The sequence below is a fragment of the Chiloscyllium plagiosum genome, unplaced genomic scaffold (genome assembly GCF_037043375.1).
Source record: "Chiloscyllium plagiosum isolate Xiang-an unplaced genomic scaffold, Cpla_swu_hap1 HiC_scaffold_28, whole genome shotgun sequence".
NCBI lineage: Eukaryota > Metazoa > Chordata > Chondrichthyes > Orectolobiformes > Hemiscylliidae > Chiloscyllium > Chiloscyllium plagiosum.
In genome coordinates this window covers 12,245,737-12,270,179 of record NW_028270166.1, presented here as the reverse complement: position 1 = coordinate 12,270,179, position 24,443 = coordinate 12,245,737, and the positions used below count along the sequence as shown (strand labels likewise).

At 45.1% G+C, this 24,443-nt stretch overlaps 1 pseudogene; it reads right to left on the bottom strand.

The window, feature by feature from the left end:
* Positions 1-12,472: 12,472 nt before the first annotated feature.
* LOC122565109 (large ribosomal subunit protein eL28-like) lies at positions 12,473-18,316 on the bottom strand (annotated as a pseudogene).
* Between the last annotated feature and the right edge of the window lie 6,127 nt (positions 18,317-24,443).

Sequence of the window (24,443 nt, the reverse complement as noted above, 5' to 3'; positions counted from 1 at the left end):
ACCTAGAATGGCAGGACAGACCCAAGGGGCTGAATGGTCCAGTGCCGTTTCGAAAGTTCACTCTGATTTTCCAATCAGCCTCCAGTTCCCAGTAGGTGTGCAGGCAACGATTTACCTGGGTGGAGGTGGTCACCTGACTCCAGATCCAGGGGCCAGCTATTCCTCCCTGTGCTTGGTCCACCTCCAGCTGCAAGCCACAGTGTGTACACCCTCTCTCCAACAAGGCTGCGGAGTCTGATTTGTTAACTTTATGTGTGACGGATTTGGGCAGTGGGCCTTCACGTCCGGGTGCCTATTCTCTCACAGTTACCACATGGCATTGCACTGCTGCTTCCAATGTCACCGTCCTCCCATTAGTGCCCACCACCTCCCCAGCTTCAAGATTGAGCCCACCCTCTGGCCACGTTTGGAGACATTTGGGGGAACACCCAAACGAGTGAGTGCCTGTTGTCCGGTGCAGCTTTCTGACTCCCACTTGAACCTGATGGAAGTGTTCGGAGGCCGACAGAGAAAAATGCTGCCCAACAATCTGGGTTTACATTTGTATCAGCATGCCGAGCTCTGAACCATTCAATTAAAACTGTGTCGCTGTGCTTTGCATACCATAATGTAATATAGTAGTTAGTGACACTGTCATGATGTTAGTTTAATACATTCCCTCAATTGATAAATTGAATAATGGATTATTTAATCTCTGCATCATTAGATTGCTTTATTTTTCTTTGTCCAGTTTCTTATTTTGTTTTAATTAAGTGCCAAAGTTTTGTGAACTGGGTGTCTGTGCTCAGTGTATAATGGCAGGCTATCTAATGAGTATGTATGAAATTGAGCTGCGTGATCCGATCACCTTCATCTGGCTCATATTCTGACTGAGTACGAATTCTGCTATTGTGTGGATTAGATGAAGGGCCAAGGGGATATTTGCCTGAACATCCTTCTTTCCAGCTTGGAGGGTGGGGTTTCAACAGCCTTGCCCTCAGCTTTGGAACTTCATCCCTAAAACTGTCCCCTTCTCTTTCACCCTTTAAAGCGCCTGCTTATAATTCCCCTCTGGCCAAACTTGTTAGACCATTGTCGTAAAATGTGATGTGACTCAGAGTCAAATCTTGTTTGATCACTGTTTCTGTGAAGTGCCTTTGGGCATTTTGCTAGATTAATGGTGCTTTATAAATGCAAAGTGTTATTGTTGTCTCTTGGCAAAGTTTTCAAATGAACTTTGTCCTTTTCCTAATTAAGAGCTGACGGTTCACAGCTGATGATATAGGCCACAGGCAAGTCTGGTATGTTTATGCATTGTCTTCTCCTTCTCCTCCTTTCAAAGCTATATGGAATCATGGTACAGGAGGAGGCCATTCAATCAATTCAGCTTGCACAGTTATTTTTGCATGCCTTACTTATTCTTCCCTCTGCAATGTCTTTCTTTGTGTGTGATAAACCTGTAAGAGGAAAGCTGGTTTTGATCTTCACATTTCTGGGGAGAAACTCAGTTCTGAGGAATGGTCACTCGACCCAAAACGTTAACCCTGATTTCTTTCTGCAGATGCTGCCAGACCTGCTGAGCTTTTCCAACAACTACTGTTTTTGCTTCTGATTTCCAGCATCCGCAGTTTGTTCTGTTTTTATTTAGAATTGAAGATGCATGTTTTGGAGATTGGCACCCTAATCCACAACTAGCTTAATCTTAGTTGTTAAGGAGGAGTTAATTGAGTTTCTAACACCCATTCTCATAGTTGAACTATAATCTTGGGAGTAAATATAAACCAGCAAATATTGTCTGGCTTTCTCCTTTTTAATGCAGTGAACTTTTTTATTAACTGGCACTTATGGGAGCAGGGGTGTTCTGTTTGATTATGTGGGCCGCTAGACTATTTGGAATACATAATCAATGTAAAAACACACACTAATTAATAGAAATGTAACGCAGGGGGTATACACATCACAGGTATACTTTCATATTTACAGCACAAATCAGTTAAATAATAATACAACTTTCCCTTAAATAAAACTTACCAGCTGACAGCTTTCTCACTCACACCTTCAACTGACTACTGTGACCTCATGGTATTTGAGACGAAATTGACTTGAAATTGCACCACCTGTTGGTATGTCCTGTGGCCATTTAGAGTCATTGAGTCATAGAGATATACAGCATGGAAACAGACCCATTGGTTCAACTTGTCCATGCTGACCAGATATCCCAACCTAATCTAATCCCGATTCGGAGATGCCGGTGTTGGACTGGGGTGTACAAAGTTAAAAATCACACAACACCAGGTTATAGTCCAACAGGTTTAATTGGAAGCACACTAGCTTTCGGAGCATCGCTCCTTCATCAGGTGATTTTCTCGCACTTGGCTCATATCCCTCTAAACCCTTCCTATTCATATACCCATCCAGATGCCTTTTAAATGTTGTCATTGTTTGATTGACGAACACAATATTTACATTGAGGTAAATAAATTAAAAGACGAGAATAACTGGACAGAATAATACAGTAAACTTTGCATGAGGGATATAATCTTTGCTGGTTTACCAAGATTTGCATTGTATATGTTTCTGTGAAATGTCTTTGGACATTTCACTATATTAATGGTGCTTTATAAATGCAATGTGTCTTTGTTATCTCTTGGCAAAGTTTTCAATGTTTTCAAATTTTATTCAAGCATATACCCTCTCGGTCAATGACAGACACCTCATTATGTATGTATATGTCTTCAACAAAAAAAGGGTGGTACCGTAGCTCATTGGTTAGCACTTAAAAATGTGTTGCTAGAAAAGCGCAGCAAGTCAGGCAGCATCAAAGGAACAGGAGAATCGACGTTTTGGGCATAAGCCCTTCTTCAGGAATGAGAAGGGTCTGCCAAGCAGGCTAAGATAAAAGGTAGAAGGAGGAGGGACTTCGGGAGGTGCGTTGGGAATATGATAGGTGGAAGGAGGTTAAGGTGAGGATGATAGGCCGGAGAGGGAGTGGGGCGGAGAGGTCGGGAAGAAGATTGCAGGTCAAGAAGGCGGTGCTGAGTTCGAGGGTTGGGACTGAGATAAGGTGGGGGGAGGGGAATTGAGAAAGCTGGAGAAATCTGCATTCATCCCTTGTGGTTGGAGGGTTCCTAGGCGGAAGATGAGGCGGTCTTCCTCCAGATGTCGTGTTGCCATGGTCTGGCGATGGAGGAGGCCAAGGACCTGCATGTCCTTGGCGGAGTGGGAGGGGGAGGTAAAGTGTTCAGCCACGGGGCGGTTGGGGAGGAGCGGGAAGTGGAGGAGATGCGGTGGAGAGCATCGTCAACCACGTCTGAGGGGAAATTGCGGTCTTTGAACAAGTGGTTGACGATGCTCTCCACTGCATCTCCTCCACTTCCTGCTCCTCCGCCCTTGAACCCCGCCCCTCCAATCGCCACCAGGACAGAACCCCACTGGTCCTCACCTACCACCCCACCAACCTCCAGATACATCGTATCATCCTTCGACATTTCCGCCACTTCCAAACAGACCCCACCACCGAGGATATATTTCCCTCCCCACCCCTATCAGTGTTCCGGAAAGACCACTCCCTCGTCAGATCCACACCCCCCACCAACCCAATCTCCACTCTCGGCACCTTCCCCTGCAACCGCAAGAAATGCAAAACATGCGGCCACACCTCCCCCCTCACTTCCCTCCAAGGCCCCTAGGGATCCTTCCATATCCTTCACAAATTCACCTGCACCTCCACATACATCATTTACTGCATCTGTTACACCCGATGTGGACTCCTATACATTGGGGAGACAGGCCGCCTACTTGCGGAACGTTTCAGAGAACACCTCTGGAACACCTGCACCAACCAACCCAACTGCCCCGTGGCTGAACACTTTAACTCCCCCTTCCACTCTGCCAAGGACATGCAGGTCCTTGGCCTCCTCCATCGCCAGACCATGGCAATACAACGGCTGGAGGAAGAGCGCCTCATCTTCCGCCTAGGAACCCTCCAGCCACAAGGAATGAATGCAGATTTCTCCAGCTTTCTCATTTCCCCTCCCCCAACCGTTTCTCAGTCCCAACCCTCAGACTCAGCACCGCCTTCTTGACCTGCAATCTTCTTCCCGACCTCTCCGCCTCACTCCCTCTCCGGCCTATCACCCTTACCTTAACCTCCTTCCACCTATTGTATTCCCAACGCCCCTCCCCCAAGTCCCTCCTCTCTACCTTTTATCTTAGCCTGCTTGGCACACCCTCCTCATTCCTGAAGAAGGGCTTATGCCTGAAACGTGGATTCTCCTGTTCCTTTGATGCTGCCTGACCTGCTGCGCTTTTCCAGCAACACATTTTTCAGCTCTGATCTCCAGCATCTGCAGTTCTCACTTTCTCCTCATTGGTTAGCACTGCTACCTCACAGTGTCAGGGACCTGGCTTCAATTCCTGCCTCAGGCGACTGTCTGTGTGGAGTTTGCACATTCTCCTCGTATCGGTGTGCGTTTCCTCCAGGTGCTCTGGGTTCCTCTCACAATCCAAAAATATGCAGGTCAGGCGAATTAGCCATGCTAAATTCCTCATGGTATTAGGTGCATTAGTCAGGGGTAAATATAGGGTAGGGGAGTGGGTCTGGGTGGGTTACTGTTCGGTGGGCCTTAGGGCCTGTTTCCATACTGCAGGGAATCTAATCTAATCATTACCAGTGAATAAGGTAGTGGTTAAAACAAAGTTTGCTGTACTTTAGATCTATGCTAAAGGGAGGGAAGAAGGGTGACAGTTTGTGAAAATATGTTGGTATTGTAATATCACATGTAATGGAAATTTATATGTAATATCTGTAAAATAGTCAATGGTTTCAGAATTTCCAGAGTAATGTATCCGCAGATGTCATTGTAACACCAAGGTGAAAAGCAATATTCTGTGCGCGATGGAAAGCTGAAATAAAAGCAGAAAATGCTGGAAGTACTCAAAGTTCTAATGTAAGACCTATTTCAGAAAACGTCAAAGCAAATTCTCACCAGTTTCCTATACTGTAAGACCATAAGATATAGGAGTTGAGTTAGGCCATTCAGCACGTTGAATCTGTTCCACTTTTTGATCATGGTTCATATGTTTCTCAGCCCTATTCTCCTGCTCTCTACCCATAACCCTTGATTGCCTAACTAATATAATTGGATTAAGTACTTGAAGGGGAAAGATTATAATTCCCTTTACTCCTGCCCAATATTTATCTCTCCAGCAGCAGCACAAAATCAGATTACCAGTCAATTATTTCACTGATGGTTGTGGGAGCTTACTGTATACAAATTGGCTGCTGCATTTCCTATGTTAGTACACTTCCTGTGCACATCCCTGGGCTGTAATACATTTTAGGATCTTCTGTGGTCATGAAAGGTGCCATATAAATCCAATTCTTTCCTTCATTTGTTTCATTAAGCCCAAGACTATGTGACTGTTCAGAACATCATGGATAAATAAAGAGATTAAAAATAAACAATGATGCTTATAGGTAGAGATCTGTCAGGGTCCGATTAAGAGTTTGTGTGTTCTTCAACACTGGGAGTTGGCTGAATTAATCTCAATTTTCAAATGGAGGGACTGCATTAACCCAGATAATTACAGGCCAGTTAGCTTATTCCGAGAATGGGAAAAAGTTTTAATCCCCAATTCAAAACAAAATAATGACATATCAAGATGAAAAGAAAGTAATTGGAGGCAGCCAACATGGATATCAGAAAGAAAGATCATGTTTGACAAAGCTGACAATTTGATGAAGTCTAACAGTCAGATCCTATCATTTCCCCATCTACCTTATTCTCTTGCCTCTTACATCACTCCACCTTGTTGTTTTGTGCCTTCAACTATCTGGACTCCAAGGTCTTGTAAATTTCTCTCATATGTTCTTGAACCTTCTTGTCCCTCTCCAACGATAGCTTACCCTTTAAAGTCCGTATGGAATCATGGAACAGGCCATTCAGCCTATTAAGTCTGTGCAGTTTTTTTTTTGTAAACCTAATCTATTTTGTAAACCTGCAATATTTTTTCCCCTTCAAGTATTTAATCCAATTACATTTTTGTAAAGTGCTATAGAATCCATTTCCACCACCCTTTCAGTTGTGCAGATCCTAATCATCCAATTTGTAAAGAAAAGTGACCAAGCTTTTAATCATCTCTTCTAATGAGCTCTTTTGCTCAGCATCCATTTTGACTAATTAAATGTTCCTCATGAAGCTTTGGATTTCTTTACTGCAGTAAAAGTTCTTACAAGTCATTGTTGATGCAGTTCTTTGAAGAGGTGACAGCGACAGTGAATGGCAGAATTGCAATGATGGCTACGTGGAAAGCTATTGCAAACAGCACAATTGGAGAAGATTAAGGAGCATGCATTTGGGAATAAAGTAATAGCAAGGGGGGATCTGAGTGAGATATATAAATTGCTAAAGGGGATTGATAAGGTTGACATTGAACAGATAGTCTTCCTTGAGGGACTGTCTCGAACAGGAAGTCATAGATATAGAGTGAGAGGCGGTAGGTTCAAAACTAAGATGAAGAGAAAATACTTCTCTCAGAGGGTTGTGAATCTGTGGAACTCACTGCCCCAGAGTGTAGTGGAGGCAGAATTAATCAAAGGGTTCAAGAAAGAAATCAATATGTTTCTGAAATAACTGCACAGAGGCCGGTAACTCATCACAATGTCACCCTTTATTTACTAGTGCACAGTACACAGGCTGTGGCCAGCCAGCAAACTCAGAGTCAGTCCTCAACTGAGGAGATTCTAAACCCCTGGTTATATTCGTCAGCCAGGGCATTCCTGGTTGGAGTTGTTAACCTGGGCCAATCCAGAACTTCGTAGTCAACGAGGCCAATCTGATTCTAATCACTACAGTTTCTGACGAAAAGTGGGATGGAGGGCACTGAGGAGCAGGCAGGAAAATGGAGTTGAGATCAGGATTAGGTTAGCCATGATCATGTTAAATGATAGAGTGGGCTCAAAGGTTGAATTGCATATTCCTGCTCCTAAATCCTACATTCCTACGTATTATATTGTTCACCAACCAACCACTTACCTCCAGTTTAATCCAATTGTGCTTTCACCTTTTAATGCTGGGCTGCATTCACTCCCTTCCCCCCTCCCCCTGGGTGCGATGCTATAGGATGTTGACCAGTACAGAGTGGAGTTATTTTAATTGACCTGTTCAGCTATGTTGCGACACATTTCTGGGGCAGGTAGGACTTGAATCTGAACCTTCTGGTTTAGAGGTTGGGACACGAACACTGCACCACAAGAGTCACCACCAGTATAGTCTGTAACCTTATTGAATACCACCATATGGAGTTAAATCGTGCCAGCATTGCTGGTCTCCCATCTTGTATCTGCTGCAATGGAGAATTAAGGGGTTAATAAAGATGTCAGAGATGGATTTACTGTAATTCATAGCTCAGGCTGTTTTTCCTGCATCGTTTAAACATCTGCATATTGCCTTGGCCTATTCACTGCTGAAGTGGAATGTACTTTCCAGAAGGTAATGGTGTGTGTGGAATATGTGGCATTGATCTTTCTCTGTGATGCTCCGGACCACAAGTCCTTCTGACTGAAGCTTAGCCTGTGGGTGGAGTGAGACTGGCATTGACCCCTGGCTTGTCAGGACTGAGCCTTTGCTTGTAAATGCAACCCAAAATGGTTGGTCCATCTAAGGCTAAATGATGGCACCAGACCGATGAGAGCTCCTACAAAATAGGAGCAGGAGTAGACAACTCATCCTGTACCTCAACTTGATACAATCATGGCTGACCTCCCCTCCACTTTTCTGTCCACTCTCCATAACCCTTTAAGCCAGTACTTAATGAAAATTTTCCAATGTCCTCCTTAAATTCACTCAATGCTCTGGCATCCATTACACTCTAGGGGTGTGGATTCCACGGATTCACCGTCCCTTGGAAGAAGTAATTTCTCCATGTTTCTGTTTTAAATCTGCTGTGCCTTATCCTAAAACAATGAGCTCTTGTTCTAGATTACCCCAAAAGAGGAAATATCCTTTCTCCAATCACTTTGTTAATTCTGATTTGGAGGTACCGCTGTTGGACTGGGGTGTACAAAGTTAAAAATCACACAACACCAGGTTGATTCCCTTTAGAATCTTAGATACTTCAACTAGGTCTCCTCTCATTCTTCTAAATGTATAGGCCTCAGGCAAACCCCATATCTCTGGGATCATTCTAGTGAGCCTAATTTGATAATTGATAGTTAACTGATATTGAAAGGAAATGCTGAAAAGAACTTTAAGCAAGAGAGAGACTTTGAGAAATTTGGTAAGAGAGAAAGAGGAGGGAATACGTAGAAAGACAGACATCAGGGTTTGAATCTCTCTGGCAGCTGTTTGTAATAAACAGTTCCTGGCATTAACCACCTCTGGACACTGAGTGTGGTATTTATCCCACAATACCACCATAAGCTTGAGATCATCAGAAACCCCACTGCCCATTGATCTTTTTAGTCAATATGTTCAGCCACATTATGACACACTTCCATGGCAGATGAGACTTGAACCCAGATCTCCTGGTTTTGAGGGATGGGCACTACCTCTGTGCCATAAAATCATTAAACTACTGGCATGCTGTGGGATTCAAAGCAATGCTTCCATAGACACGGGAACCTCAATTTAGGGCCTTTAACTACTCTGTCATGCTGACCATCTCTACTGTTTATATTTTTTTCTTTTTTTTTCTCTTATTTTCCTTTTTTTTCACAAAGTGCATGAATCTTTATTCAATTTCCACCACCAGCAAGATAGGAAACACCCGAGTGGCCAGTGACAAGCATTGCCCTTCACATCAAAGGGCAATGCTGTGTGATCAAACAGTGAAGGGGAGGGTAGGGACTAAATCAAAATAGAATTGGAGGGAGAAATGATGCACTCCACTCCCTGTGGCGCCCACCTCTCCCTGAACAACTCCAGGGTGTTGGTGGACACCGCGTGCTCCTTCTCCAAGGACACCCGGGCCCTAACGTAACCGCGGAAGAGGGGCAGACAGTCCTCTACTGTTTATATTCTGACCCATGCCAATTTCTGTTCAGGAATCACCATTGGACTTGCAAAACTGCAGTCTACCCTCAGTAAGTTCCAATTCATTTTTAAAATACTTATTATTGATTTCACATCCCTCCAAAAAGGTATAGGCTCATGGCTCCTTATTGTTACAACTGTGTCAAGTGGACATCAGGCTTCCTTAATTAACTCAAATTGTCTGTTTATTGTGAACAAAGGGGCAGCACGGTGGCTCAGTGGTTAGCACTGCTGCCTCACAGTACCAGGTCCCAGGTTCAATTCCAGCCTCGGGTGACTGTCTGTGTGGAGTTTGCACATTCTCCCCGTGTCTGCGTGGGTTTCCTCCGGGTGCTCCGGTTTCCTCCCAAAGACATGCAGGCCAAGTGAATTGGTCATGCTAAATTGCCCATAGTGTTAGGTGCATTAGTCAGAGGGAAATGGGTCTGGATGGGTTACTCATCGGAGGGTCGGTGTGGACTGGTTGGGCCAAAGGGCCTGTTTCCACACACTGTAGGGAATCTAAAAAAAAGCTTATTCTTGAGGTAGTGTCACATACTGATTAACATTAAATTATGATGTGGAATTAAAACTATAGTCCTTCAAACACACACACACTCACTTTGGGCCTAAAGTTTGAAGCAAAGAATAAAATGTGATGACTTCTCATATCTGCTGGATTTCCTGTTGACAATGCTGAATTGCTGACAATAGAAGACTGATAAATCCACATGAATTGCAATATGAACTTTTGTGTATAAGTCTTTGGGGCTTGGACAAGGTCCACACCTTCAGATTTTACAAGTAGCCAGAATATAGGCATTGGAGACTCTACCAGCTTCCCATTAAATTCTACTGCTGAGAAAGAGGATTTCATGAGAATGTCCTGGATATCTTCTTCATACTGATCCGTGGGTCTCTAAAATAGAGTGAAGGACTCTCCTTTTTCTGTCAGAGGAGGTGACTGACTCTGAGCTGACTGCCCACATCCAGTGTGCTCTGAGGAGGGAGAAGGAAGAAGAAGAGGAAAGCTCTCTGAGTGATTGACAATTTTGATTTTTTTTTGGTTGTTCGTTTTTGTTTGTTTTTGAGTTTCTCCAAAATAAAAGAAAACAATAAAAAAACAGGAGTCTCAGAGAGTCTCCTCATTCTGGGGACTGGCTCTGAGTGGCTGGTCAGAATCCATGTACTGTGCACGTGTAAATGAAGGGTGACTTGATGATGGATTATCAGCCTCCGTGGAGGTATTTCAGATTCCTAACCAGGCCTCCCTCCAAGAAGTATTTGGCCTGCAGGGTACTCCTGCATTACTCCAGGCATATTATGAGGTATGCCCCAATTTAAAAGATGTGTCCTTCATTAGTCTTCTGCAAAAAGCCCCTTGATCATATTCATGTTGTGTGCGGAATAGACTTCAGGCCAACTTGATAATGCAGTGTTCCAGTGAGCAAATTGCACCACTGGTTCAAGTTTCTCAGACCACAGTATCAGCCTCAAAGGATGATAAATAGCTCAAATCATGGAGGCAAAACCTTTGAAGTCCACAAAGGAATCATTAGCTTGAGCGATTGTGGGTGGTAATCCGATGAGTGGACAATGCCGTTCCAGCACTCTGAGTAATCTTTATTGTGGATGTTGGATGGACTGTTTCTCCAAGTACCACATTCTGACCTCTTCTATAGAACAGAAAGGACATTATACATAGTCCAGGCGGCTGCAGAGCATTTCTGTGAGAAAATTATGAGGTGATTTTTCTCAAATTTACGATGATGTCAGAAAAAAGTGGTTATTTCTGCCACAAAATAGCTCACATCGATGAAAATGATGGAAAATGGGAGGTAATTATTTTCATTATTGCTTCAGGCACAGACTTCAAATCGAAACCAAAGAAAAATAAAAGTTTAACCACCGGGATGCATATTTCAAAGCACTGCTGCCAAGCCTACCTGATGGTCCAGCCAGTTAAGATAGCAAACGTGTGAGCTATTCTGAATAGCAAAGAGCCAGGCTTGATCATTGTCCTGTGCTGATTTCAATTAGCGTGACAGCGTGGCTGCTGCAATTAACACCAGTTCCAGCATGAAACCGGTCAATCTGCTCCTCAACTCCATTTTCTGTCTTTGTTCCCTCTCTGTGACTGCCCTAACCCAATAAAAAATCTATCTACCTCAGTTTTGAAAGGTCCAATTGACCCCACTCATCTGCAACCTTGGAGAGACTTACACCAGTATATAAAAAGAGAAATAGTTGGAGAAACTCAGGAGGTCTGGCAGCATCTGTGGGAAGAAAGCAGATTTTACATTTCAAGTCTGGCGACACTTCATTAGAAGTCTGTTAAAACATTAATGTTAACCCTGAAGGGGGGACCCTCCACAACCTTCTGACTTAAGGGTGACATGTTACCATTTGAGCCATAGTTTCCTTTATATTGGTCACATCGGGTGACCAAACGCCAACTCGGAGAACATCTCTGGTCTGCATGCACCAAACAACTGCAACGCCATGTGGCCAACCACATTAACTCCCCCCTCCCACTTCCCTGAGGACATGCAAATCCTGGGCCTCCTCCACCGCCAAATCAAAGCCTCCCATTGACTGGAGGAAGATCGCCTCCTCTTCTGCCTCAGGACCCTACAACCACATTGACTTCACCAGTCAAAACTCCCCAGCCCTCACCTCATTCCTGGTGAGTGGCACGGTGGCACAGTGGTTAGCACTGCTGCCTCACAGCACCAGAGATCCGGGTTCAATTCCCGCCTCAGGCGACTGACTGTGTGGAGTTTGCACATTCTCCCTGTGTCTGCGTGGGTTTGCTCCGGTTTCCTCCCACTGTCTAAAAATGTGCAGGTCAGGTGAATTGGCCATGCTAAATTGCCCGTAGTGTTAGGTGAAGAGGTAAATGTAGGGGAATGGGTCTGGGTGGGTTGCGCTTCGGTGGGTCGGTGTAGGCTTGTTGGGCCGAAGGGCCTGTTTCCACACTGTAAGTGATCCAATCTAATCTAATTCCAGATCCACCCCTCCAACTCAGCACCGCCTCTTGATTTGTCCATCTTCCTACCAAACCAGTCCATCCTCCCCACCGACCTATCACAATCAACTCCACCTATTGCCTTCCCTCATCCCCTTACCCCTCCACATTCCTGATGAAGGGCTTATGCCTGAAACGTTGACCCTCCTTGGAATCTGCCTGACCTGCTGTGCTTTTCCAATGCCACACTTTTCAACTCTGACTCTCCAGCATCTGCAGTCCTCTCTTTCTCCACATTGGAAATGTGGCCATTTCAGAAATGTGACCGAAATAACTCCATACAGGCCAGTATGCCATCTCCAAGTCACCCTTTATTTACAAGTGGATGGACCTTGAAACTGATCCAAATCCCTCCAAGCCAGCTCTCAGAGTGAACAGAACCCCTGTTTATTATTTTCTCTCAAGATCCTCCTTTATTTTAATCATAAAACATGTCCCAACTTTTCCAAGTTTATGAACTCTTGGTAGCCCAAGTGCATTTCTTCTTGACAACAACTGGCTTCTGGCTCTTCAGAATGGCGCTAGCACGTTGAAGTGCAGCCACGCGTGGGTCCTTTCGGTATTTGTTCTTGTGGATGATGTGTCGCAAACTATTTAGGGTAGTGAGGCTATTCTTGTTGATTGTGATCTTTTCATAGGAAGTTGCTGGCTTACGTTGACCTGCTCGCTTTTTGAGGACAACCGCCACTTCTTTCCCATCAGCTGCAGGCTCTATGCCCACAGCTTTGAGGTGAATAAGTCCATTGTAACGGAAGGAGATTTTGGACTTCAGATTGTTGGACTATGTGATGTAGACCTGATGGTTCCTTTTGTTCAAGAAACTGGAGCAGTTCTGGATGATCATCTCCCCCTCTTGTCTCACCGCCACCGTCCGCCATCTTTTTGAAAGGGGCTCGGAATTCTGGGTTGAATGTGAAGCCAGCGAAAGGGGTCCTTCAAGAATCAGAAGTCCAGTTATCGTCCACTAAAACCATTTATCTGTCTTCAATTCCCAGTGAATCAGAATGTCACTGTTCCTCATTCAACGCAGATAAAAGCAAAATACTATGGATGCTGGAAATCTGGAACAAACACAGAGAATGCTGGAGAAACACTGCAAGTCTGGCAGCATCCGTGAAGAGAGAAACAGAGTTAACATTTTGAGTTGGAACTGAAGAGGTTTTGAAGAAGAGTCTCATCAGTTCTGTTGCCAATCAGAATTCTTCTCATACTGTTCAATTCTGACCCAATCCCATGAAGGACTGATCGAGAGAGTATTGTGACTGAGTTGCCGTCTTGTGAACTCTGAGATCAGCAAGAGTCAATGGAGCAAGGCACATTCACTCGATATCACACTCACCCCCTTGACCAAGGCCCACCGTGCCCCAGATTGCAGGTGACTTTGAACCTGCCCATCCTCTCCTCCAAGGTGAAGGCTGGTAGGACAGGGCTCCTGTGATAGGGCTGGCTGATGGGAGGGCACTCCTAACATCTGATTATTCCAGTCCCACACAGGGACTATTTCTAGGGAACCTTAAGTAAGATCAGAGTCACTAATGTACATGAGAAGTGGTATTATCACATTCGAGGTAATCCTGCAGTACATGCCTCCAAGCTCCTTTGAGGTTGGTGGGAAAGAGCTGTCCTCTTAACAATAACAGCCGTCAGTGAGGACAGAACCTGGAGCTTAATGGGGAAAAATTTCCCTTTACTAAGACTGGTCAATAGGAAGGACATTCCTTCTCAACTTCTTCTCTCACCTGAGGCGTGGTGACCCTCAGGTTAAATCACAATCAGTCATCTCGCTCTCTAGTGAGAGAGCAGTCCCTATGATCTGATAGGACTATGTTGACTTTACCTTTACTTACTGTTCTCACAGATTGGATGCATGCTGAGGAAACACAGTGGAGATCAATCCTTCACTTCCTCTTGCAGTGCTCCTGCAACTGAACTGCTGCACTGGATACCAGAGGTAACTTCATCAGCAAAAGTAAGAGCAATAGTTGGCATTGGCCATCACACAGCCTCCAGAGGGGAATGCAACAGGTGAGGAGCCAGCAAAGATGAGGTGTGGTTTGCTGCACACCCAGATCCTCTGGCTTAGCTGTAGATATCTGCAGAGAACTGACAGGCAGTGCAGAAGACAACTAAGGGTCTCCCGAGTCATTGTGTCAGATCTACCCCAGCTGCTGGATAAGGATTTGGTAACAATGCCACCCTTGTAGCCTGAAGGGTAAAAGCTGCCTTGAATTAATCTGTCAGTGGATCATTTCAGGTACATAGTACATAGTACTGATCATATTCAATGCTGGAGGAAGCTTGAGGGGCTGAATTGCCTACTCTTGCTCCTAGTTCTTTTGTCCTAAAGTGCATCTTGAACATCACGGATGCTGTCTCAGCCAGAGCCCATCAGTTGACCTCTTAGCCCCATGTTGCGACTAGTCAGAGAGTGAGGGCATTAGGAATCGCGACCATCATTAGTTTCCCACAAGGACAGTGTGCAAACAAATACACCCACATAGCAATCCAAGCACTCTACATCAACTGGCCTTCTTTTGTGAACACTGAATGATTCTGCTCCCTTAATGTTCAAATCACTTGTGGCCACAGCAGCCAGATGTTGCAAGTCTGCATTGATATCCAAGGAGCTGCCAGAACTCGTACAACCTGGAACTCTCACACGTGCCAGCCTCTTTCAAAGGCACTTAGCGCACTCAAGGATGGCTGGTGAGTGACAGAGCAGAGTGCCCTGCACACTCTATAGCCACCTGTTTCTGGGATGACTCATCTGTGTTGAGACATTTTCTGTTCCTGTTATTATTTCCTCTGCTTGCTGTGTGCCACACTCTTCAAGTATTGATTTGTTTTTGTGTTTGATTTATCTATGCAATAAAATGCACACTTTTCCTTTTAACTGTGGCTTTGGTTTCACCCTTGTGAAAGCTAAAGTGCACATGTCTTGCCCTAAAGCAGCGATGATACAGGGAACACTTCCACTACCTGGATGTTTGTGCCCAAATGATCCTTGCATCAAAGACAAAGGAGCCCACTCCCTTATGAATACACACGAGTTTACCCACATGCTGAGACTGCTCCTTAAGCACCTTATTCCTCTCAGCACCTCAGCAGTGCTGCAGAATGCAACGTGCTTTGACTATATCCTTGCAATGCCTCTGCATCTTCACTTGACAATTCTTCCACGGCCATAGGCTGCACAGTGTGGATTTGTTTCCTCTACTTGGTTCTGGTAAATTGACATGTGATTTATCCATTTCGCACCTCACACCCTCAAATATTGCAGCGTTGCTGTGAGAACCCCAGACTAGGGACAGACCTTTCCCTCTTGGAGCCTGTAGACACATGACAGATTCAACCAATACAGTGCATGCGGGATGTCCAGGAATTGAGCGCATCAGGTTCTATCTCAAGGGTTATAGAGAAAATACAGGAAAGTGTTGCTAAGGTCTATCAGATCAGCCATGATCTCAATGAAAGGTGGAGCAGACCTGATGGGCAGAATGGCCTACATCTGCTCCTATATCTTGTGGTTGTCCCTGGACTTTATCACAACTTGCAATGTTCCTGAGCTTCCTGTGTCTCTTGATTGCAATTCCCAGCTTTTAGGTGTGTGGTTCCCTGTTGGATAAAGCAATCTCTAGTCACCCACTTAGATGATGAAAGAGGTACTGCTTGAATCATGGCGTATTCTTCTGCTGTTTGAAGAGGGTCCACATCTTCTACTTTGGAGGACCATCTCTGCTCTTACTGGGACAAAGAGACTACAACTGACAACAGAACAAATATATTAACAAAAGTGCTTCTTAATAATTCAACACCCGTGCTATGGATGTCCCCTTGGAAGGGGTTTTTCTTGCTCTCGCTCTCTCTCACATTGTTTCTAAGTTCAGGCCTGCCTTTTGCTGCTGGAATGGATCCTGCCACCTGTTGTGTCCCCATCAATCGAACAAGGTGGTGGCCATACTCTGAGGATTTCCAGCCTCAAGAGGCTTAGCCTGCTGAGAGTCTGCTGTACAGGTCCGGACTCCCCCTTCTCAGTCCAGCCCTTCTCTGGCAGGGGAGACTTAGAGGGGCAAAGCACTTCTGGGGTGCCCTATAAAGAAGCTACTGGGATGCCTGTCGGTTGTTCCTCCTCCCCATGAACTCCAGATGATGTCACCCACCTACATGAGAAGGTGGACAAGGTACTGGTATGGATAGAGGATTGGCTGACTGGCAGAAGGCAGTGAGTGGGGATAAATGTGTCTTTTTCAGGATGGCAGCTGGTGACCAGTGGAATTCCACATGGGTCAGGACCACAACTATACACATTATACATTAACGATCTGGATGAGGACTGTTGCTAAGTTTGTTAGATGATCCAAAGATCGGTGGAGGGACAGGTAGTGTTGAGAAAGTGAGTAGGCTGCAGAAGGACTTGAATAGGCTAGTAGAGTGAGCCAAGTAGTGGCAAGTGGGATACAATGTGGGAATGTTTGAGGTTATGCACTTTGGTCGGAAGAATGGAGGTGTAGACTGTTTCCGAAATAGAGAAAAGCTTTGGAAATCTCAAGCACAAAGGGACTTGAGAGTCCTAGTTCAGGATTCTCTTAATATTAACATGCAGGTTCACTTGGCAGTTAGGAACACAAAAACAGTATTAGCATTCATGTCAAGAGGCTAGAATACAAGAGCAGTGATGTACTGCTGAGGCTGTATAAGGCTCTGGTCAGAGCAGAACTGGAATATTGTGAGTGGTTTTGGGCTCTGTATCTACAGAAGGATGTGCTAGTGTAGGGGGGAGTCCAGAGGAGGATTACAAGATTGATCGAAGGAGCAGTTGAGGACTCTCAGTCTGTACTTGATGGAGATTAGAAGGAAGCGGGCCAGTGGGGGATCTGATTGAAATGTGCAGAGTACTGAGAGTCCTGGCCAGAGTGGACGTGGAGAAGATGTTTCCTCAAGTGGGAAAGATTAATACCTGAGGGCACAGACTCAGGGTGAAGGGTTGACCCTTTAGAACTGAGATGAGGAGGAATTTCTTCAGCCAGAGGGTGGTTAACCTGCTGAATGCATTGTCACAGAGCGCTGTAGAGATGTTTTGATTAGTAAGGGGATCAAAGGTTGTGGCAAGGAGTCAGGAGAATGGGGTTGAGAAACACATCAGCCATGATTAAATATTGAAGCAGATTTGAGGTGCCCAATGGCCTAATTCTGTGGCTATATCTTATGGTATTATGGGACACCTGGATTGAGATCGCAGTGCCTCATCCTCATTGTTGCCTTGCCATTGATACTGAACATCCAGAGTTGGAGCAGGTCTGAGCGCATAGCGGCTAGCTACTGAACTTTCAGCTGGACCTGAAAGATGCTGATGCAGAGCTATGTGTTTGCCTTCCTGCACACTGGGGAAGAACAGGGCACAATGTTGCAAGGGCTGACACTGCCTTCCTCTGCCAGTCTGATAGCCCTGTCCTTAAAGTGGATGTGGCCGGCAAATCCCTGACCCCTCCTCCCGGCCCACGGTGGTCTTTGCCTTCTCAGCCAAGTTGTGGGCCAATGATGCCCTCAATGAGGAAAAGAGAAGGATTCAGTGTGATGGGAGTGGTTTGTGATCATGCAAAACCATGTCAAGTTAGTGAGCCATTCCCAGAACCACAGTGGGCAGGAAGGGTTAGAGGTTTGGGAGGATGAGGTGATTGTGAGCCCTTGACGGCAGCTCACGTGTGAGATGCTGAGGTTTGTGGGCAGAGGCTGTCCCTTAGATGCCTGTGCGGTGGCACGGTCAGCCTCAGTGATGGACCTGAGTGAGTATGTGGCCATAGAGTGAAGGTGATGACATTTACCCTGTGGAACACATGAAGTTTGTTGACATTGTTCTTGCAGTACTTCCCAGTCTTTGAGGGTGGCGCTGACCTGTGCTGAAATCTTAGCTCAGGCTCTGGGTCTAAAGGGATGGTGGTCAGTTGTGAAAAGGATGTACCTTCTAACAGTGACACCATCCAGCAACATCAGATGGGCACCAACTTAGGCTTCTTTGAAGACACTTCAGGGGATCTTGGGGTGGCTGGCACAAGCTGAAGGAATTTTCCTGGTTTGCAGTCAGCCAAATGGTAAGCAGTTGGCCTTTAAATGTAACGACAGAACTGTTGACCCTGGCAGCTGGTGAGAATGTCCAGCTCATTTGGAACATGCTTTGCTGAGTAATTTACAGAACAAAAAAAAATGAGCTAAGAAGCACAGGATATGCCCAGAAGGTGACAAGCCCAGGATATTGACAGATATGACACCATTTAACATGCTCAATGTGTTACGACATGGGGTAAACCCTCCTGCTTAATTTAAAACCAGCAACACAGAAAAGATTTATCCCGTGCAGTGTTCTGTCAAAATTCGAGAGGCCAAGAAGCATTTAAAGTAAAAGTTAACACACTTTATTTCTTAAAATATAATAGAGAATAATTAACTAACAACTATTTACAACTCCATCCTCTAACCTATCGTTTACCTTCCTCTTCAACAATACTAGTCTGATAACACTCCCAATTAAAATTGACAAAACTTATCTCAAAACTAGGCAGCTTTCAGCTCTTCTATTTGGATCTTCCTGTGTCTTCTTCAGGATTCTGCTTCACAGGTTACTAATTGATAAAGGTACCTTTGAGAGAGCTATTTTTCGGGCAGTCTTTTTACATGCTGGTAGCTGGGCAGTTCTCCTCTCAATTGTTCAATTTTGCCCGGTCTTATTCCTCCAAAGTATTAGATTGTGTCATTGGCTTTTAAGATTGTCAATATACTAAATTCAAACTGGATTGGAGTTTGGTATTTTTCAGGGTATAATTTAAACTGATTGGCCTAATTTGAATCTGTTTTGTTGTTTCCTGGCAACCAGCTACCCTAGCTATCCCAGTAGCTGGAGAATATTATATTGTATCTTATTGAGTACACTTGGTGCTGTCACTGCTAGCTTTTAACTTTCCTAAAGATACAGTACACCAACATCTTCATAACAAATGCCATACTTAAAATTTTTCCTCTTGTAAACAACGTCCAAGCTGACATACCATACTGAGGGAAGGCTGCATTGTCAGAGGTGATCTCTTTCTGCTAAGGCATTAAGAACCATTTAGGCCCTTTCCGTTGGATGTAACAGATGCTGCAGGACATAATTGATGACCCATGGGGGAGTTTTCCTTCATTTGTGAGATGTGGATGTCACTCACTGGGCCAGCATTTATTGGCTGTCCCTATTTGCCCTTCAGAAGATGGTGGTGAGCTGACATCTTGAACCACTGCAGTCCACCTGCTGTGCATTGACCCACACTGCCATCAGGGAGGGAATTCCAGGATTATGACACAGTGACAATGAGGAATGGTGATATATTTGCAGGTATGAATGGTGAGTGGCTTGGAGGGAAACTTGAAGGTGATGGTGTTCCCATGTATTTGCTGCCCTTGGCCTTCTTGATGAGAGTGGTCGTGGGTTTAGAAGGTGGTATCTGAGAATTTTTGGCGAACTTCTGCAGTGCATCTTGTAGTTAGTACACACTGCTGCTACTGAGTGTCAGTGGTGGAGAGATTTGAGGTTTGTGGATGTGGTGCCAATCAAGTGGGCTGGTTTGTCCTGATGGTGTCAAACTTCTTGAGTGTTGTTGGCACTACACCTATTCAGGCAAGGGGGAGCATTCCATCAAACTCCTGACTTGTGCCTTGTGATGGTGGACAGGTTTTGGGGAGTAGGAGGTGAGTTATGCACTGCAGTATTCCTAGACTCTGACCTCCTCATGTGACCACTTTGTTTATCTGGTGAGTCCGATTGAATTTCTGGTCAGTGATACCCCCAGGATGTTGATTGTGGGGAATTCAGTGATGGTAACACCATTAAATGTCAAGAGGCAGTGGTTAGATTGTCTCTTATTGGTCATGAGGACTGCAAATGCTGGAGGTCAGAGCTGAAAATGTGTTGCTGGAAAAGCGCAGCAGGTCAGGCAGCATCCAAGAGCAGGAGAATCAACGTTTCGGGCATGAGCCTTTCTTCAGGAATGAGGGCTCATGCCCGAAACGTCGATTCTCCTGCTCCTTGGATGCTGCCTGATCTGCTGTGCTTTTTCAGCAACACATTTTCAGCTCTTATTGGTCATGGTCAGAGTCTGACATCTGTGTGGAATGAATGTCACCTGCTACTTGTCAGCCCAAGCCTGGATATTGTCCAGATCTTGTTGCATTAGTATCTGAGGAGTCGCAAAAGGTGCTGAGTATTGTGCAATCAACGGCGAACATCCCCAGTTATCCTTGTCAATATTTATCCCTCAGCCATTGTCAGAATGTTTGCTCATTACCACATTGCTGTTTGTGGGGACTTGCCGCGGACACATTAGCTGTATGTTTCTGACTTCGCAGCGACAACAAAACTGGAAGAAAAAAATTACTTCATTGACTGAAGCAGTTCATAATCTCCTGAGGTCATGGAATTTGGTTTAAAATTGCAAGCCTTTCATTTAGTAGGGAGAGAGAGAGAGAGAGAGAAAAAAAAGAGAGACCTTCATAATCTATCACTTGAGTGAGGTTGCACACACTCAAATAGACCAAGGAATCCACTGCTCCTCTGAGACTCAATACTTCAGTGACTGGAATAATAACAAGTGCAAAGTATCCCGATGTAGGATAGCATCATAGGAGGCCAGAGTTCCCTTGTGCTTCCAGATCATGGCTCTGATGCTTAGTAAAGAATCTGCAAAAGGAATATTCTGTTGGATGCTGGTTTGGGTAGTTCACTGCTACTAATCCTTCTTTCTGAATGAGTCTGGGATCTACCTAATTATTAATTACTGAGAATAGAACACTGCTGTGTCTAAACAGGAACATGGAAGATAGGAGTCGGAGTAGATCATTCGATCCATTGAACCTGCTCCACCATTCAATATGATCCCAGCTGACCATCGAGCTGAATGCCCTCATCCTGCCCTCCCCCCATACTCTTTAATCCCCTTAGAACAATGTTTTGGCCTCAACCACTTTCTGTGGCAGAGAAGTCCACTCTCTAGGTGAAGAAAATTCTCCTCTTCTCACTCCTAAAAGGTTTACCCCCTTATCTTTAACTATGATTCCTGGTTCTAGACCCTCCCCATCGGAACATCCTGCCTGTGTCTACCCTGTCGAGTCCTGTAAGATTTTTATAGGTTTCTGAGAAATCCGTATCCTTCCAAACTCCAGTGAATACAATCCGAACCCAAGGAGAAAGTGAGGACGGCAGATGCTGGAGAGTCAGAGTCAAAAAGTGTGGTGCTGGAGAAGCACAGCAGGCCAGGCAGCATCCGAGGAGCAGGAGAATCAAAGTTTCGGGCATAAGCCTGGACATTCCTGATGAATATGCCCGAAATGTCAACTCTCCTGCTCCTCAGATGCTGCCTGACCTGCTGTGCTTCTCCAGCACCACACTTTTCTACCACAATCCTAACCAACTCAATACTCTGCCATCTCAGGAACCAACTTGGGAAACCTTAGCTGCACTCCCTCTATAGCAAGAACATCCTTCCTCTGATAAGGAGACCACAACTGCATACATTATTCCAGGTGTGGCCTCACCAATGGCCTATATGACTGTAGCAATCTTGTCCCTGTTTTTGAATCCTCGCACTATAAAGCCAACATACAGCTTGTCTTCTTTACTGTCTGCTGCACCTATGCTGGTCCCCAAGATCTTATCGATCATTCCCCTCTCTCCATTTGCACCCATTCGAATAATAATCTGCCTTCTGATTTTTGCTACTGAAGGGGATAACCTCACATTGATCCACATTATGCCATATCTGCCATGCATTTGCCCACTTATTCAGCCTGTCCGAATCACACTGCAACATCCCAGCATCCTCCTCACAGCTCATCCTTCCACCCAGCTCTGTACCATCTGCAAATTTGGAGATTTTACATTTGGTCGCCTCATCTAAATCATCAGCATATATTATCAATAGCTGGGGTCCCTGTACCAATCCTTTCAGTACCCCACTAGTCACTGCTTGCCACTTAGAAAAAGATCCATTTAGTCTTGGTCTTTGTTGTCTGTCTGATAACCAATTTTCTATCCATCTCAATAAACTACCCCAATCCCATGCATTTTAAGTTTACACATTAATCTCTAATGAACGCTAATGAGGAGGGTTGTTGTTGGCTGCAAAGGGACTTAGATATGATGCAGAGCTGGGCTGAGGAGTGGCAGATGGAGTTCAACCCTGTCAAGTGTGAGGTTGTCCATTTTGGAAGGACAAATAAGAATGCGGAATACAGGGTTAACGGTAGGGTTCTTAGTGAGGTGGAGGAGCAGAGGGATCTTGGGGTCTATGTTCATAGATCTTTGAAAGTTGCCACTCAGGTGGATAGAGCTTGTAAGAAGGCCTATGGTGTATTAGCATTCATTAGCAGAGGGATTGAATTCAAGAGTCGTGAAGTGATGTTGCAGCTGTACAGGACCTTGGTTAGGCCACATTTGGAGTACTGTGTGCAGTTCTGGTCGCCTCACTTTAGGAAAGATGTGGAAGCTTTGGAGAGGGTGCAGAGAAGATTTACCAGGATGTTGTCTGGAATGGAGAATAGGTCGTACAAGGATAGGTTGAGAGTGCTAGGCCTTTTCTCATTGGAACGGCGAAGGATGAGGGGTGACTTGATAGAGGTTTATAAGATGATCAGAGGAATAGATAGACAGTCAGAAACTTTTTCCCCGGGTCCAACAGAGTGTTACAAGGGGACATAAATTTAAGGTGAAGGGTGGAAGGTATAGGGGGGATGTCAGGGATAGGTTCTTTACCCAGAGAGTGGTGGGGGCATGGAATGCGCTGCCTGTGGGAGTGGCAGAGTCAGAATCATTGGCGACCTTTAAGCGACAATTGGATAGGTACATGGATGAGTGCTTAAGCTAGGACAAATGTTCGGCACAACATCGTGGGCCGCAGGGCCTGTTCTGTGCTGTATTGTTCTATGTTCTATGTCTACACCATAGGCCTTCTTACAAGCTCTATCCACCTGAGTGGCAACTTTCAAAGATCTATGAATATAGACCCCAAGATCCCTCTGCTCCTCCACCTTACTAAGAACCCTACCGTTAACCCTGTATTCCGCATTCTTATTTGTCCTTCCAAAATGGACAACCTCACACTTGACAGGGTTGAACTCCATCTGCCACTCCTCAGCCCAGCTCTACATCATATCTAAGTCTCTTTGCAGCCAACAACAGCCCTCCTCACTATCCACAACTCCACCAATCTTCGTATCATCTGCAAATTTACTGACCCACCCTTCGACTCCCTCTTCCAAGTCATTAATAAAAATGACAAACAGCAGAGGACCCAGAACTGATCCCTGCAGAACTCCACTTGTAACTGGGCTCCAGGCTGAATATTTACCATCTACTACCCCTCTCTGACTTCGACCGGTTAGCCAGTTTTCTATCCAACTGGCCAAATTTCCCTCTATCCCATGCCTCCTGACTTTCCGCATAAGCCTACCATGGGGAACCTTATCAAATGCCTTACTAAAATCCACGTACACTACATCCACTGCTCTACCCTCATCCACATGCTTAGTCACCTCCTCAAAGAATTCAATAAGACTTGTAAGGCAAGACCTACCCCTCACAAATCCGTGCTGGCTGTCCCTAATCAAGCAGTGTCTTTCCAAATACTCATAAATCCTATCCCTCAGTACCCTTTCCATTACTTTTCCTACCACCGAAGTAAGACTAACTGGCCTGTAATTCCCAGGGTTATCCCTATTCCCTTTTTTGAACAGGGGCACAACATTCGCCACTCTCCAGTCCCCTGGTACCACCTCCATTGACAGTGAAGACGAAAAGATCATTGCCAACGGCTCTGCAATTTCCTCTCTTGCTTCCCATGTAATCCTAGGATATATCCCGTCAGGCCCGGGGGAATTGTCTATCCTCAAGTTGTTCAAAATGCCCAACACATCTTCCTTCCTAACAAGTATCTCCTCTAGCTTACCAGTCCGTTTCACACTCTCCTCTTCAACAATACGGTCCCTCTCATTTGTAAATACTGAAGAAAAGTACTCATTCAAGACCTCTCCTATCTCTTCCGACTCAATACACAGTCTCCCACTACTGTCCTTGATCGTACCTACCCTCGTTCTCGTCATTCTCATGTTTCTCATATACACATAAAAGGCCTTGGGGTTATCCTTGATCCTATCCGCCAAAGATTTTTCATGCCCTCTCTTAGCTCTCCTAATCCCTTTCTTCAGCTTCCTTCTGGCTATCCTGTATCCCTCCAACGCTCTGTCTGAACCTTGTTTCCTCAACCTTATGTAAGCCTCCTTCTTCCTCTTTACAAGACATTCAACCTCCCTTGTCAACCAAGGTTCCTCACACGACCATCTCTTTCCTGCTGACAGGTACATACATATCAAGGACACGTCGCATCTGTTCCTTGAAAAAG